The sequence below is a fragment of the Eublepharis macularius genome, chromosome 5 (genome assembly GCF_028583425.1).
Source record: "Eublepharis macularius isolate TG4126 chromosome 5, MPM_Emac_v1.0, whole genome shotgun sequence".
In the NCBI taxonomy this organism is placed as follows: Eukaryota; Metazoa; Chordata; class Lepidosauria; order Squamata; family Eublepharidae; genus Eublepharis; species Eublepharis macularius.
This window is the reverse complement of record NC_072794.1, coordinates 71,466,495-71,481,985: the sequence shown is the minus strand read 5'-3', so window position 1 is coordinate 71,481,985 and position 15,491 is coordinate 71,466,495. Positions and strand designations below refer to the sequence as shown.

At 39.4% G+C, this 15,491-nt stretch overlaps 1 protein-coding gene across 2 annotated transcripts in view; it reads right to left on the bottom strand.

Moving 5' to 3' along the window:
• NEGR1 (neuronal growth regulator 1) overlaps positions 1 to 15,491 on the bottom strand; it is a 1,020,236-nt gene that overhangs the window by 894,889 nt on the left and 109,856 nt on the right. The gene's annotated exons all lie outside the window — the stretch shown is intronic.

The window sequence follows — 15,491 nt, the reverse complement described above, 5'->3', positions numbered from 1 at the left end:
CTGTAGTGCACGTGGTCAATACCCTGGCCTCCAGATCCCCCAGGGTGATGAGGCTGGTAAGGGCCTTTACATTGAAATGTTTGCAGTTAAACATTTTATTTAGGGCCAGACACATTCCAGGTGTTAACAATGGTGTGGCAGATGCTTTGTCTCGCCAACAGATGGAACGATTCTGGCAGCTTGCCCCTTGGACCGACAGGCTACCAGCACAGATGCCTCAGGAGCTATGGGAGCTTGGACGGCGGAAGTAAATAGAGCGATCCAGCTGTCCATTGCCCCTGGTACATGCCGGGCCTAATACTTTATTCCAGAACCTTTTAATGGTGGGGCAAAGCCAAAAACAATGTAAAAAGTCTCCTGTCTGTCCACAACCTTTCCAACATTTTAAGTTCAATTTTTTTTAAAATTTAGCAATTCTCATTGGCGTTAAATAGCTTCTATGTAATATTTTAAATGAGTTAAGGTGAATGGTTGAAATTTTAGAGTTAAAACTTGGGGCCTTCCATGCTTTTTCAAACTCTTCTTTGGAAATTCTTCCTTCACAATCTGCAATCCAAGCTCTTTTAGCTGTTATATTAGGTTTATTACATGTTGATAATAGTACTTTATAGATCTTAGAAAGGAGACGTTTATGGCCACTCTCACTTTGCTTAAATAGTGCTTCTAGAGCAGTTAAAGGCATTGCCCAATTTCGCAATATACCTAGAGTTTCTAGAATATGTCTAATCTAATAATAATTTAACCAAGATATACTTTCTTGCATTGCAGCCTCTATAGCTGGTTTGGAAAGGATTTGACAATTTGAAATAAAATCCGCCAATCTAACAAAGCCTTTAAGGTACCATCGTTTAAAAGGAGAATTCCCTTGAGCGGGAGGGAACCAAGATTGATTAGTATAAGGGGCATATCTGGAGGATAAGGGAAGAAGTTCACTTCTATATTTATAACAAATTTTCAAAGATATCCTTAAAAGTTGATTTTTTTGGACTAGGGGTGATCTATCCATCGGTAAATTCCAAAACATTTCTAGAATTGTGCGTTTGTCGCAAAAGGCCTCTTCAATATGTTGCCAGCTTGTTTGTTCATCTGGATTGAACATAATTACTCTAAGCAGTGCCGTTAATATGGCAGCTTCATAATAAAGTTGCAAATTTAGAAAATTTAGGCCGCCTTGAGCTTTGGGGTTAGAAATCACACTGAATTTAATTCTCGGGGGTTTGTAAGACCAAAAAAATTCTGTCATTGAAGATTGCCATTTAGATATAGAATTTTTAGGAATAGGTATAAGTAAAGCCCGAAAAGAACAAATATTTAGGTAATATAAAACTCTTAATGATTTGCAATCTGTCAGTTTGTGAAAAGCCTTGTTTATGCAACTTTTTCAGTTGTCTTTTAGTTTCCTTATGTATCGTTTCAAAATTAACAGAAATTAAATCATTAAGATCCACTTGAGATCCCGGAGAGCTACTGCAGATCATACTGACTTTGATAGGACAATGGTCTGATTTGGTGTAAGGCAGTTTCATGTGTGTTCATGATGCAGCTAAGCCCAGTTATGTGGTTACTTTGCTCACCAAGTGATGTGCCCAGGGCTTTTTTTCAGCAGGAACATGGTGGAACGGAGTTCCGGAACCTCTTGAAAATGGTCACATGGCTGGTGGCCCCGCCCCCTGATCTCCAGACAGATCTAAACTCCCCTCTGTCTGGAGATCAGGGGGTGGGGCCACCAGCCATGTGACCATTTTCTCCGAGGGCAACCCACTGAGTTCCACCACCTCTTTTCCCAGAAAAAAAGCCCTGGATGTGCCATATGGGAAGTGACAAGGAAACAGCTTCCATAGTACTTCATTATTATGCTTTTTCTCTGTGTGTGTTTCTATATGTGTGAAATTCTATGTAACTGACTGAGAAAACATTCCATGGCCCAAAGAAAGCATGGATTCTTGCCTTTCAAGAGCTCTGAAGATTGTTGTTCCACAGTTAGAAGCTTTTTGCCATCATTTTTACTGTGGCAAGAAAAAACGGTACCTATGCACTCTAAAGTATTCTTACCTTGGTTTGGAACAATGCCAAAGTACTCTGAAAATCTAACCTTCTTTCATGATGGCTTGAGTAAAAAGTAGAGTGGACACTCAACAGAAAGCAAAATGTGACTTTTTCTGAGAAGATGAGATATTTAATTCACTTTTTTTCTCTTTGGGAATATATTAATTCTCTTTGACTGGGGTTCACAGACTGGAAGCTGTTTTTAATGCAAATATGTATTCTAATAGATTGAATACAAGATATAGTATAATTCTGTATTTAAAAGTGGATTAAAAAAATTAATCCTGTACTTTACCTGTCTTTGTACAAAATGTATATGTGAGCAGTTTGGCCAGAAATTAATTTCATTATTTAAATCAGTTCATGTGGTGTACTCTTCTTTGATAGTGTTGAATTCCCATTTCTTCACACTGTTCTAGAGGTTATGGATTTTGGCCCAAGGTTTAGGAACTCGGTCAGTGCCTTATATACATCTCCGACCGCAAAACTACAGATTAATAATTGTTTGAGTGACCTTTTCCCCTTATCTAAAGGAACAAGGCAAGGCTGCCCTCTGTCCCCTTTTCTCTTTGCTTTAGTGATTGAGCCATTAGCCATTTTAATTAGGAAGCACAAAAAGGTTGACGGTATTAGAATAGGAGGTGTAGAGAATAAAATTAGTCTATATGCAGATGATTTAATAATATATATATCAGATTTAGAGAACTCTATTCCAACTTTAATGGACATTTTCCACTCAATTTCAGTTTCTTTCTGGATTGAAGATTAATTTTAGCAAGTCATTCCTGGTACCTATTAACATCCATAGAGAAACGAAACAACAACTAGGTCCCCAGATTCCTTTTTCTTGGAAGGATACCAAATGGAAATATCTTGGGGTACAAATTCCAGCTAGAAATGAAGCTCTTTCACGCTCCTTCCTTAACGGCATTCTTTGGGGCCTTGTGGGTCAGTGAGCTGTTGGCCTCATCACGTATGGACGCTTCTGGCCGGGCCTTGACCACCCATGACGTTAAGTTTATTGGGGATAAAGTCTCCCTTGGGATTAGATGGTCTAAGACGGACCAGCAGCAGTGGGGGAGCACCTTGCTTTTGGGCCCCTGTGCTGAGCAGGAGCTGTGCCCTGTTAAGGCCCTCAGGGAGTATGTCACGCTTCATGGGGATGACCAGGGGGTCTTATTCTGCCACGAAGATCAGATCCCATTAACTAAATATCAGTTTGGGGCTGTGACAGAGAGGGCTCTTAAGGAAATTGACTTGTCGGGGGTCAAATTTGGCACCCATTCCTTCCGGATTGGGGCAGCTTCTACGGCAGCAGCCATGGGATACCCTAAGCAGGCGATTCAGAGAGTGGGCAGGTGGCGGTCAAGGGTGTTTCGGGCCTATATCCGGCCCCTGCATCAGTTTTAAATGGCAAACTAATTGCTCTTTCCTCAGGTGCCGTGTCGGGCCATGCGAGGAAGAGGATCCTGATTTGTGGCCACAGCATGGTGTTCTGGGTGGCCAATCAAGACAAGAGAATGCCGACTGGATCCCAGCTGGGTTTGAGTGCTGTGGCCACTGTGGAGTCAACCAACAATACAAGGAAGAGTGCTAAAATTGGGACACAATGTAAATATTATTGGATTCAACAAAAAACTATGTGAAAAAGTCACAACACCCACAATCAAAAGGGTATAATGCAACGTATATCAATAAATATCACTGTTTAAGGAAAAGTCATAAATACAATAGTGAAAACATTAGGCAAGCTCCATCTAGGGAGAGGAGCTATACAACAGCTTATCTGAGAGGAAAAGGGAAAAGTCCCATTAATAATTCTGCAGGTGTAAAGGAATTGTTGCGAAACTCTGGGCTGCTGGTGAGTCAGCTCAATTTTCATCGAAGATAACTGACAGAGGAAAATGCCACAAACACCGGAGGAGGGTGGAAGGCAAGGCTGATAGAAAGGCAACGAGCCAAGCCGGCCTTATCTCTCTTCACTCATTTCAGATAATGTTATCTTTCATCAGGCCATAGTCTCTACAAAATTAGTAATCAGAAGCATGTAAACTATCTATTTTGGACCACCAAACAGTCACTCTACCCCAATTATTGCAACGTTACTTACAATATTGCTCACAGTCAAAAGCCAAAAAATTCAGAGGTCCGTTTTTCCGCGGTGGTATTTCAGTTTAAAGGTGATAAGGAAACACTCTTCCAAGACTATATACAGTAATTAGCAGACAGGCTCCAAGTGCTTAAAGTAATATACACCCAATACTTAAACCCGTAACCAACAGGGATTAATTAGTTATTGCACATACCCATTTCATCAAAACACACACATTGAATTATTAAATACATTTCATAGGTACATAGATACAAATCATCAATACATAAATACATTTTTACAATTTTGTTATTTATAACATCTTTTTTAATTTTTTAAAAGGGAGGTACATTTTTTAAAGGTTGCTGTGTATATATATTACAAATAAAGTTTAAAAAGATTGAATAGATTTTAAATAATCAAATGACCTATGAACTCCATTTAAAATCCTATTTTAGGGTGTATGCGTTCCATGGGTTTAATAGTAATGTGACCTGTTGGTAAAAAGTAAAGTGTAATTTACTACCCATATGGGTTTCAAAAGAGCAAAAAGGATAAAAAGGGGGGGGGGTGGAAGGGAGAGAAGCAAAAGTAAAGAAATATATTAATACTTGTGATATTTTTCAAATGAGTCATGGAACGATAAATTGAGATCCTAAAATTATAAAAAGGCTGAAAACTCTACTTCATTATTAAGGCTATGAGGTATAATAGTCTGGAGCCGAAAAATCCATCTGGCCTTGGCTTGTAAAAGAAACCGATTGGCATGGCCAGGTCTCTGTAAGGTTTCCAAAACTGAGAACCTAAAATTCTTATCAATAGGATGGTGATTCTGGAAATGTTGGTAAAGAGGAGTATCTAAGGTCTGAGTTCTAATTCTGGAAGCATGTTCCTGAATTCATTGGCAAACTGGTCAAGAGGTACATTCCACATAAAGTAAGGCACAGTTACATTAGAGGAGATATATAACATTCGGAGTGCTGCACATAGAGAAATGCTTAGAAAACAGGTAATGAATGAAATCTTGCAAGGCCAAAGGATTCCTGACTCATGGAACGAAGCCAACATATCGTTGATTCTGAAAGACGGACAAGATCTGACTAATGTTAAAAATTATCGGCCAATTTCGTTGCTGAATAATGATTACAAGATATTTGCAAAAATTTTGGCAGAGAGGTTAAAGGGATGGCTGATGGAATTTATTGCAGAAGAACAGGCTGGATTTTTACCTAATAGACAAATTAAGGATAACCTAAGGACAGTAATAAACGCTATTGAATACTATGACAAGCATTGTGATAGGGAAGTTGGTTTCTTCTTCGTGGATGCGGAAAAAGCATTTGACAATCTGAATTGGGACTTTATGTTTGCCACTATGGAAAAGCTGCAAATGGGAGAAAAGTTCATACGAGCAGTGAAAGAAATTTATAAAGACCAGTGTGCAGCGATTGTAGTGAATGATGATTTGACCAAAAAACTGAAAATAAGCAAAGGTACAAGACAGGGCTGCCCTTTGTCTCCATTGTTGTTTATTCTGATTTTGGAAATATTGTTGATTCAAATACGAGAGGATGATACAATTCGAGGCATAAAAATAAAGGAATTTTCCTACAAAGTCAGAGCATTTGCGGATGATGTAATGGTAATAGTAGAAGATCCAATAGACAACATGCCAAAAATAATAGATAAAATAAAGGAATTTGGAGACTTGGCTGGATTTTATGTGAATAAAAAGAAGTCGAAGATATTGTGTAAGAATATGACAAAGCAAAAACAGCAAGAACTAATGGAGATAACGGATTGTGAGGTAACCAATAAAGTGAAGTATCTAGGTATTGAGCTGACTGCAAAAAACATAGACTTATTTAAAAATAATTATGAGAAACTGTGGCTACAAATAGAAAGAGATTTGATAAAATGGAATAAATTAAACTTGTCATGGTTGGGAAGAATAGCAGCAATCAAGATGAATGTGTTACCACGTGTGATGTTTTTGTTGCAAACAATCCCAATAATCCGAGACTTCAAACAATTTGATAAATGGCAAAGGAAAATCTCAGACTTTGTGTGGGCAGGCAAGAAACCCCGTGTGAAAATGAAAGTATAACAAAATTCGAAAGAAAGAGGTGGACTGAAACTGCCAAATATAAGATTATACTACAAAGCAATATGTTTGGTATGGTTAAAAGATTGGATAATGCTAAAAGACCGTAAATTGCTGGCTTTGGAGGGACATAAAAAACTGTTTGGATGGCATGCATATCTGTGGTATGACAAAGTAAAAGCGGACTCTATGTTTTTGCATCATTATATTAGAAGAAGCCTTTTCACAATCTGGAAGAAATACAAGGACTATATGGAAGATGGTATCCCCTCATGGGTGGTACCATACGAAGTAATAGATCCGAGAGCTGTTTATAATGAACAACAATGTTTAACCTATAAAGAGATAACAATAATGGAACATAAAAGGTTAAAAATAAAAACGCAAGAAGAGTTATCTCCTCATTATGGATGGTTTCAATATAGGCAAATCAGAGATCTTTACAACTCGGACTGTTCAAAAGGAGGGATAAGATTGGAAGTCGGAATTAGAAGAAGCGATTTTACAAGAAGGTAAAAAAGAAATCTCAAAAATTTATAAAATACTTCTAAAATGGCACACGGAAGATGAAACAGTTAAAGTCCAGATGGTGAAATGGGCAATAAATTTTCATAAAGAAATAACAATGAAAGTTTGGGAGCATTTGTGGAACTTGTGTGGTCTCTGATTCAGCACATCCTCTATGACTAATCTGGCGTCCTGGTGGGGAATAGAGGTATACAAAGATAGTACATCCAGGGTAAGCATGTAAGATCCCCGTGGCACATCCATATTTTCGATGAGGTTAATAAAATCTGTTGTATCTTTTATAAAGGACTTAACCTTCATCACAAAGGGTTGCAATATACCATCAAGGTAAATGGCCAAAGGTTCTAATATCAAATTTGACGCTGAAACAATAGGTCTTCCTGGGGGTGGATGTATATTTTTATGGATCTTGGGCAGGCAATAGAAAACGGGAACCCACGGATCCAAATTAAATAGGTCCCGATGTAAAGATTGGTGAATAAAGTTGCTACCCAGTGCATTGTCAATTACTATCTTTATTATCCTTTTGATTTCCAGTGTTGGATCATAATCGATAGGGCAATAATAGTCCCTGTCGGACAGCTGGCGCAACACCTCATTTCTGTAATCTGTTCGATCCATCAGAACTATTCCACCCCCTTTATAAGTGGTTTTGATGACCACACTCCTATCATTCTGTAGGTCTTCTAAAGCACCCTTTTCCTCTTTTGTCATATTGTGCCATTTTACCCGTGATTTATTTTCTAAAAGCCCAACCTCTTTGAGCACCAGTTTCTCAAAGGTTTCTATTTGGATGTCCGAAATATTAGGTGTAAAAGTAGACCGATGTCTCAATTTATTGTAAACAGAGGTCATAGGAGTATTTCCAAAAAACTTTTTAAATTTTAATTGTCTAAAGAGTTTGAACAGGTCAATTCTGGTATTGAGGGCATTATATCTAGGGGGAGGTACATAGCCTAAGCCTTTATTCAACACGCGAAGTTCAACATCAGAAAGGCGTCTGGAAGGCGACTTCCGGTTTGGGATTCATGGAGGTCTAACGCAGCTCCATTTGCGGAGCTGACCGGACTGCCGTTTTAACCGGCCGGAGGGGTGAAAATAACCCGCGGCCGACTGCTCTCAGGCGGGGAGCAGGCAAAGAACGCTCAAGACCCTAGGGTGAGTTAGATCTCGGACGAGGGGGGGCTCTACACAAGGAGTCTCCCCCCTGATCCTTGAGGTCCCACCTTGCGACGGGTCGGCTATAATCTCTGCGGCAGTTTTGGGGCCAATTCGGCTGGCATAAGACCTACATACCCAAGCTTCGATCGGGGAGGGAAGTCGAGAGGAGAATTTAAGATCGAAACAGCGATTACAACCCGAGAAAGCTGAAGAGAAGGTAAAGATCGCTATCTCTTGAAACGGGACAGATTGATAAAAACAGAGAAGAAAGAAAGTAGATTTTTAAACTGCAACAGACTAGTGAAAAGGAGGCGAAGACTCGGCAGGAGTTGTATTTTAAAAGAGACTAAATTTAAAGAAGTTATTGCAAAAATTGGACTATTGTTTTGAATACCTGTGGTTTCGGAGCTGTGGGAAAAAGACACCATCGCGAGACCTGCTGTGGGAAGACGGGAGACAGGAAGTGCGTAACAACAATAGAGTGGCTGGAGGGAAGCGGCCCTTGCCGACGGACAGGAAGTAGGGAATCGCCATTTTTGAAAGGGGAAGGGTCGCGGCTTCAGCGGAAGAGGAAGTAGGCCATCTTGGATTACAATAACATAGAGAAACCATAGAGAAAAGACGCCCGACATTTTGGATACAAAAAAATTAATTTTGGCAAAGATTGGGATATTTGAAAAAAAGGAAAACGTTTAAATATACGCCACGGAGCTAAGGAAGAGAGCAGATTCGTGGGAGCGAGCTAAAGCAAGCCCCACGATGTCGAAAAAAGAGTGGCAATCGGCGATAGAAAATTTGGACAAAAAACTTATAGACATGATGAAAGAACTTAAGGACACGAAACTGGAGCTTATTAAAGAGGTCAAAGAAGTTACACAGACAGTAAAGTCGGAGCTGTCAGAAGTGAAAAAAGGTGTGGAAACGATTAGTAGTGAATTACAAGGAACGCAGCAGAGAGTTAAAACAGTAGAAGACGCGATGGAGAATTTAATAGACACGCAACAAACAGAGATGAGACTGGTGAAGGGGAGGATGTCAGTTGCAGAAACTAAACACATGGAGAAGCAGCTTCGTTTTCGTGGTCTGCCGGAAGTGGAAGGGAAGTCAGCGCAAGAACAGATGACTGAGGTGTTGGCTGATTACCTGGGGAAGGAGGAGGAGGAAATTGTGGCTATCCTAGATGTGGCGTACCGTGTGAACTCGAGAATTGCAACCCAGAGGAAACTACCAAGGGATGTGATTGTGCAGTTTACAACTAGAAACATGAAAGAGAGGATTGTGACAAAACAATTTCAAGATCCATTGGAGATTGATGGCAAGACGATTATCATAATGAAGGAACTGCCCAGATCAGTGTTACTGGACAGGAAAAAATATAGAGTGCTAATTCAGACTTTGAAGGACATGAATATCAGGTACAGATGGGAGTTACCGGAAGGAGTGTCCTTTGAGTTTGGAGGGGCAAAAAAACGCATCAGATCTGAGCGGGAGATGGAGAGATTTATCAAGGACAATGAAAAAGACTTACCAACAAAACCATGAATATGGAGTGTAAAGTATTATCTTGGAATGTAAATGGACTAAACTCACCGAATAAGAGGAAAAATATTTTTCATTGGCTACTAAAACAAAAATGTGATATTGTTTGTTTGCAGGAGACCCATATTAGAAAACAGGATGTAAAATATTTAAAATCTGGAAAATTGGGCAAAGAATTTGTAGCGGCCTCTAACAAGAAAAAAAGAGGAGTGGTGTTGTACATAAAAGAGGAGCTGCAGCCAAAATTTGTTATGAGAGATGTGGAAGCTAGATTTGTAGCAGTGGAATGTAATTGGAATTTAAAGAGAGTGTTGGTAGTCGGACTTTATGCACCTAACGGTGCAAAGGAAAGCTTCTTTGAGGATTTAAGGAAGCATTTAGACGATCTTGTATATGACCAGATAATTCTTGCTGGAGATTTCAATGGAGTGACAGATTTGGAACTAGACAAAAAGACTACAACAGCACAAAAGAAAAGAGGACTATTGCCAAAGCTTTTTTTTGAGTTGATTCAACAAGAGACTCTCGAAGACGTATGGAGGAGAGAATATCCTAAAACCAAACAGTTTACTTTTTATTCTGCAAGGCATCTTACATTATCAAGAATTGATATGATCTGGGCCTCAAAGGACTTAGCGTTATGGACTAAGGAGGTAGAAATAATGCCGATGGTAGGCTCAGATCACAATCCAATTATGTGGAAATTTGGAAAAAGGAGGAAAAGGAAAGCCTGGAGAATAAATGAGGACTTGCTACAGGAAAGTGAGAATATGGAAATATTGAGAAGAGAGACAAAGTTTTTTATACAATACAACGTGAATAAAGAAGTACCAACCAATAAAGTTTGGGATGCTTACAAGGCGGTTGTAAGGGGCATACTAATGGACTTAAATGGCAGAGCAAGGAAAAAGAAAGAGGAGAAAAGACAAGAGATTGAGGAGAAAATAAAGGCCAAAGAAGCACAGTTAAAAAAGAGACCAGGGAAAAAGAAAATATATCAGGAAATCAAAATTCTTCAAGAACAGTTAACAGCAATGAGTAATAAAGAATTGGAGTGGAACCTTAAAAGACTGAATCAAAAAGTTTTTGAGGGTGCTAATAAACCTGGGAAATACTTGGCATGGCAATTGAAGAAGAAAAGGGAAAAGAAAATAATAAATAAAATCTGTGAAGAAAACAAAACGTATCTGGAACAGACTACCATTAGTAGAGCCTTTTATAAATTTTATGCTAAGCTGTATAATAAAAAAGAAGTAACCAAAGAATCAATAGCATCATATTTGGAGAAAACTAAACTTCCAGAGATCTCGGAAGCTTGGAGAAATAAGTTGAATAGTGAAGTAACCGATGAGGAAATAAGTAAGGCAATACAATCTGCAAATCTAGGAAAGGCGCCAGGGCCAGATGGACTTACGGCTAAATTTTATAAGACAATGGCCAATGAACTGGCACCATTCCTAAAAGAGGTGATGAATGGAGTTTTTAGGGATCAAAGAATTCCAGACACTTGGAGCGAAGCGAATATATCATTGATCCCTAAAGAGGGCCAAGATTTGACTAACGTGAAAAATTACAGACCTATATCACTACTTAACAATGATTATAAAATTTTTGCGAAGATATTGGCGGAGAGACTGAAGGGGTGGCTCTCGGAAGTCATAGAGGAAGAACAAGCAGGCTTTTTGCCAGACAGACAAATAAGAGACAATTTAAGGACAGTGATCAATGCTATTGAATACTATGATAAGCGTTGTGATAAAGAGGTTGGTTTCTTCTTTGTAGATGCTGAAAAAGCGTTTGACAATTTAAACTGGGACTTTTTGTTTGCCACTATGGAAAAGCTACAATTGGGAGAAAGATTCATCAGAGCAATTAAAGAAATCTATAGAGACCAGACTGCAGCAATTGTAGTGAATGATGAATTGACCAAGAAATTGACGATTAGTAAAGGAACAAGACAAGGTTGCCCGTTATCTCCATTGTTGTTCATTTTAGTATTGGAGATTCTGATGATACAAATACGACAAGATGAGGAAATACGAGGAATGAAAATAAAGGACTATTCATACAAGGTTAGAGCATTTGCTGATGACATAATGTTAATTGTAGAAGATCCATTGGAGAACATGCCAAAAGTGATAGATAAGATCAAGGAGTTTGGTGACTTGGCAGGTTTCTTCATTAACAAAAAGAAGTCAAAGATATTATGCAAAAACATGACTAAGCAGAAACAACAATTGTTAATGGAAACAACGGACTGTGAAGTAACTAGTAAGGTGAAATATTTGGGAGTTGAGCTGACTGCAAAAAATATAGATTTGTTCAAGAATAACTATGAAAAATTATGGACTCAGATAGAGAGAGACTTGATCAAATGGAATAGACTGAATCTGTCATGGTTGGGCAGGATTGCAGCAGTTAAGATGAATGTGTTACCAAGAGTAATGTTTTTGCTACAGACAATACCAATCATCAGAGACTCTAAACAATTTGAAAAATGGCAGAGGAAAATATCAGATTTTGTTTGGGCAGGCAAGAAGCCTCGAGTGAAAGTAAAAGTTCTACAAGATGCAAAGGAAAGAGGCGGAATGCAACTGCCCAACTTGAGACTTTATCATGATGCAATCTGCCTAGTTTGGTTAAAAGAGTGGATGACGTTAAAGAATAAGAAACTATTAGCCCTAGAGGGATATAAAAAATTTTTTGGATGGCACGCATACCTATGGCACGACAAAGTAAAGGTCAACTCGATGTTCCTACATCATTTTGTAAGGAGAAGTTTATATACAATCTGGAAGAAGTACAGAATTTACTTACAAGAAGGAACCCCCTTGTGGGTGGTTCCATATGAGGTGATAGATCCGAGAGCTGTTGATAATGAACAACAATGTTTAACATACAAAGAAATAACTAAAATTGAAGTATCTAAACTTAGAATAAAGACGCAAGAGGAACTATCACCTAACTACGATTGGTTCCAGTACAGACAGATTAGAGATTTATACAATTCGGACTCTGTAAAAGGGGGCATACGAACAGAGAACTCGGAACTAGAGCAGACCCTTCTTAAAGAAGACAAGAAAAGAATATCCAAGGTATACCAAGTACTGTTGAAATGGTATACTGAGGATGAGATAGTTAAAACACAGATGGTGAAATGGGCTATAAATTTCAATAAAGAAATAACAATGGAGGCATGGGAATACTTGTGGAAAACTACAATGAAGACAACGACATGTATCAATATTAAAGAGAACATTTTCAAAATGATCTATCGTTGGTACATGACACCAAAGAAGATTGCGCTAGGGAACTTGAATACTTCTAATAAATGCTGGAAATGTAAGAAACATGAGGGCTCCCTCTATCATATGTGGTGGTCGTGTGAGGTAGCTAGGCAGTTCTGGGGGGAAATAATAAGAGAAATGAGTGAAATTTTACAGTTTCAAATAAATAAGAACCCAGAACTCCTGCTGCTAAACTTAGGTATGGAGGGAATTCCAGCTCATCATAGGACGTTGATTTTTTATATGACTGCAGCAGCTAGACTTTTGTATGCGCAGAAATGGAAAGTACAAGAAGTGCCAACTATTGAAGATTGGATCTACAAATTGCTGTATATGGCTGAAATGGACAAGATGACAAGAAAACTGAGAGATCTGGACTCAGGGCAGTTTAACACAGACTGGGAGAAGCTGAAACAATATCTGGAGAAGAAATGGGAGGTGGGAGGAAAACTGTGGCAGTTTGAGAACTACTGAAGTATAATAAAAGTATAAAAGAGAGGGGTGACTTTACCGGGGGAGGAAGAGAAATGTGAATTTATAAGCAGTTAGATTAATTGATTGAGATATATATAGATATGTATAGGTTAACTGATAGAGAATAATTAATGATAAGGTTTAAACATGAGGATTGACTAACTAACAATATTTTCTTTCTTTGACAAGACTTATATGCACCAAACTGTATAGAAGAGTTAAATTGATTGAGTATCTGAGGAGTTATATAGAATTACCATAAAAAGATGAAATGAGTAATATATAGAGAACAAATCAAATTGTTTGATTTAAATGTGGGAAATTTTTATGGTTTATGATATATAGGTTTATATAGAAATATTCAAAACTGGAAAATGGGATAAATTGTTTATCTAAAGACGTATAGTTTGGGTGTATAATAAGTAAGGGAGTTAAAGATGTACTGCTTAATATAATGGAGAATGTATATCTGTTTTAGATAGAGGAATTTAATAGAAGTAAGGGAAAAGGGACAGAGGGTGGGAAAGCTGTTGGAAGTCAACAAAAGGGGGGGAAAGGGAGGGGGTTAGAAACGAAAAATTAGGGGAAAATTGATTGTAATGCAAAAATAATAATGTTCTAACCCAATAAAAAACTTTTCAAAAAAAAAAAAAAGAAAGGCGTCTGGAAGATAAATTAAAAACTATATTTTGTACCTCCCTCTGCGGGAGAGGCGACCTCTCGCCAAAAAAGGTGGGCGTCTGGGTTGTTGGGTGGGCACAACCCGATTTCTAAGGGTGCAGCCACTGTGGAGTGGCAGGGCAGGTGTGGCCTCAGATGGCCCGGCCTGCTGCCCCTCTTGTTTCGGGGATGGAAGGGTCCTCCCCCACACGTTTTGTTCTTTCACCTTGGAGGTAATGACCTGGGGCTGGTGCAGAGCAAGGCCCTGTTGATGCAAGTAGCTGAGGACCTGAGTTGTATAAGCAGCCGATGGCCAGGCATGCTTATATTTTGGTCAGAGACGCTACAATGACGGGTTTGGCGGGAAGCCTTAGATCCTAGTGCGATTGAGAGGGCCCAGCGTAAGGCTAATCACGCCATCAAGAAGTCTTTGGGGCAAGGCTTGGGCATTTATCTGCCACACCCCAAGATTAGGGCCGAATTTGCCCACCTCTACAGAGGGCAATGATATATTTCTAGATGACCTACGGCAAGGGCTTCAGTTGGCTTTAAGCCATATGGGGGGGCGCAAGGGTCTAAGCAGAGGCTTGACCCTTGCGGTGGTAGGAGATTTTTGGGAATAGGGTGCAGGCTGGTGAGCCCCAGTGGCGCTTCCCCAAGGGTGGGGAACAGGATCTGCCATCAGTGTGGTATGCTTGTGGCGGCTACCATAACACGGGCAGACGCCTGCGGGGATCCCCAGGCACAAGGCCTACCCTCATGCTAGATGGCTGGGGCGTAAAAGGTACTTGATGGGAGGATCCATGGTTTGGCTGGCTGGTTTGCAGCCATTCGTGAGATGGCCTACACCCGGGGCGTGGGGGCTTGCCCAGACAAGTCAAGGCGGTGGTCAGTGGGCTGATCCTGTGGCTTGACCTGTACTGCTTAGTTAGCTCTTGCCGTGCTTTAGGTTTATGGTCATTTAATAAACGGCCCTTTAATTCCAAGCCTGTGTCTGTCTCTTCATTCCGGCTAGGGTTGCAATTGTATGATCTGTTTATTTAAACTGAAGACTGCAGACAAGAAAGAAAAGCCACATGGACAATAGAGAGATTTTAGTGTTTGTAAATTATCCAGATATTTAGTCCAACTAGAGTACAGATTACTGCAACACTGCTGTGATTGTATCACAGGCATCAAATAGAATGACGCTGTCCTTGTTAACTGAAAGATTCCATTGCTACAATCACCACTGAAAATAAAAACAGTGTAATATTCTGCCATAGTATTCATTGTTCTAAGAATTATTCAATTATGTGAACATCTTATAACAACAAGAATAACAACATTTGATTTATATGCCACCCTTCATGATAACATCCAATCAGAGTGGTCTACAAGGTATGTTATTATTTTCCCCATAACAATCACTCTGCGAGGTGGGTGGGGCTGAGAGAACTTTGGGAAGCTGTTACTGACCCAAGGTCACCCAGCTGGCTTCAAGTGGAGGAGTGAGGGATCAAACCCAGTTCTCCAGGTTAGAGTCCCACTGCTCTTAACCACTACACCAAACTAGCTTCTGTTCAAAGGAGGATTATCAAAATGTTTGGTGAGAACTGAG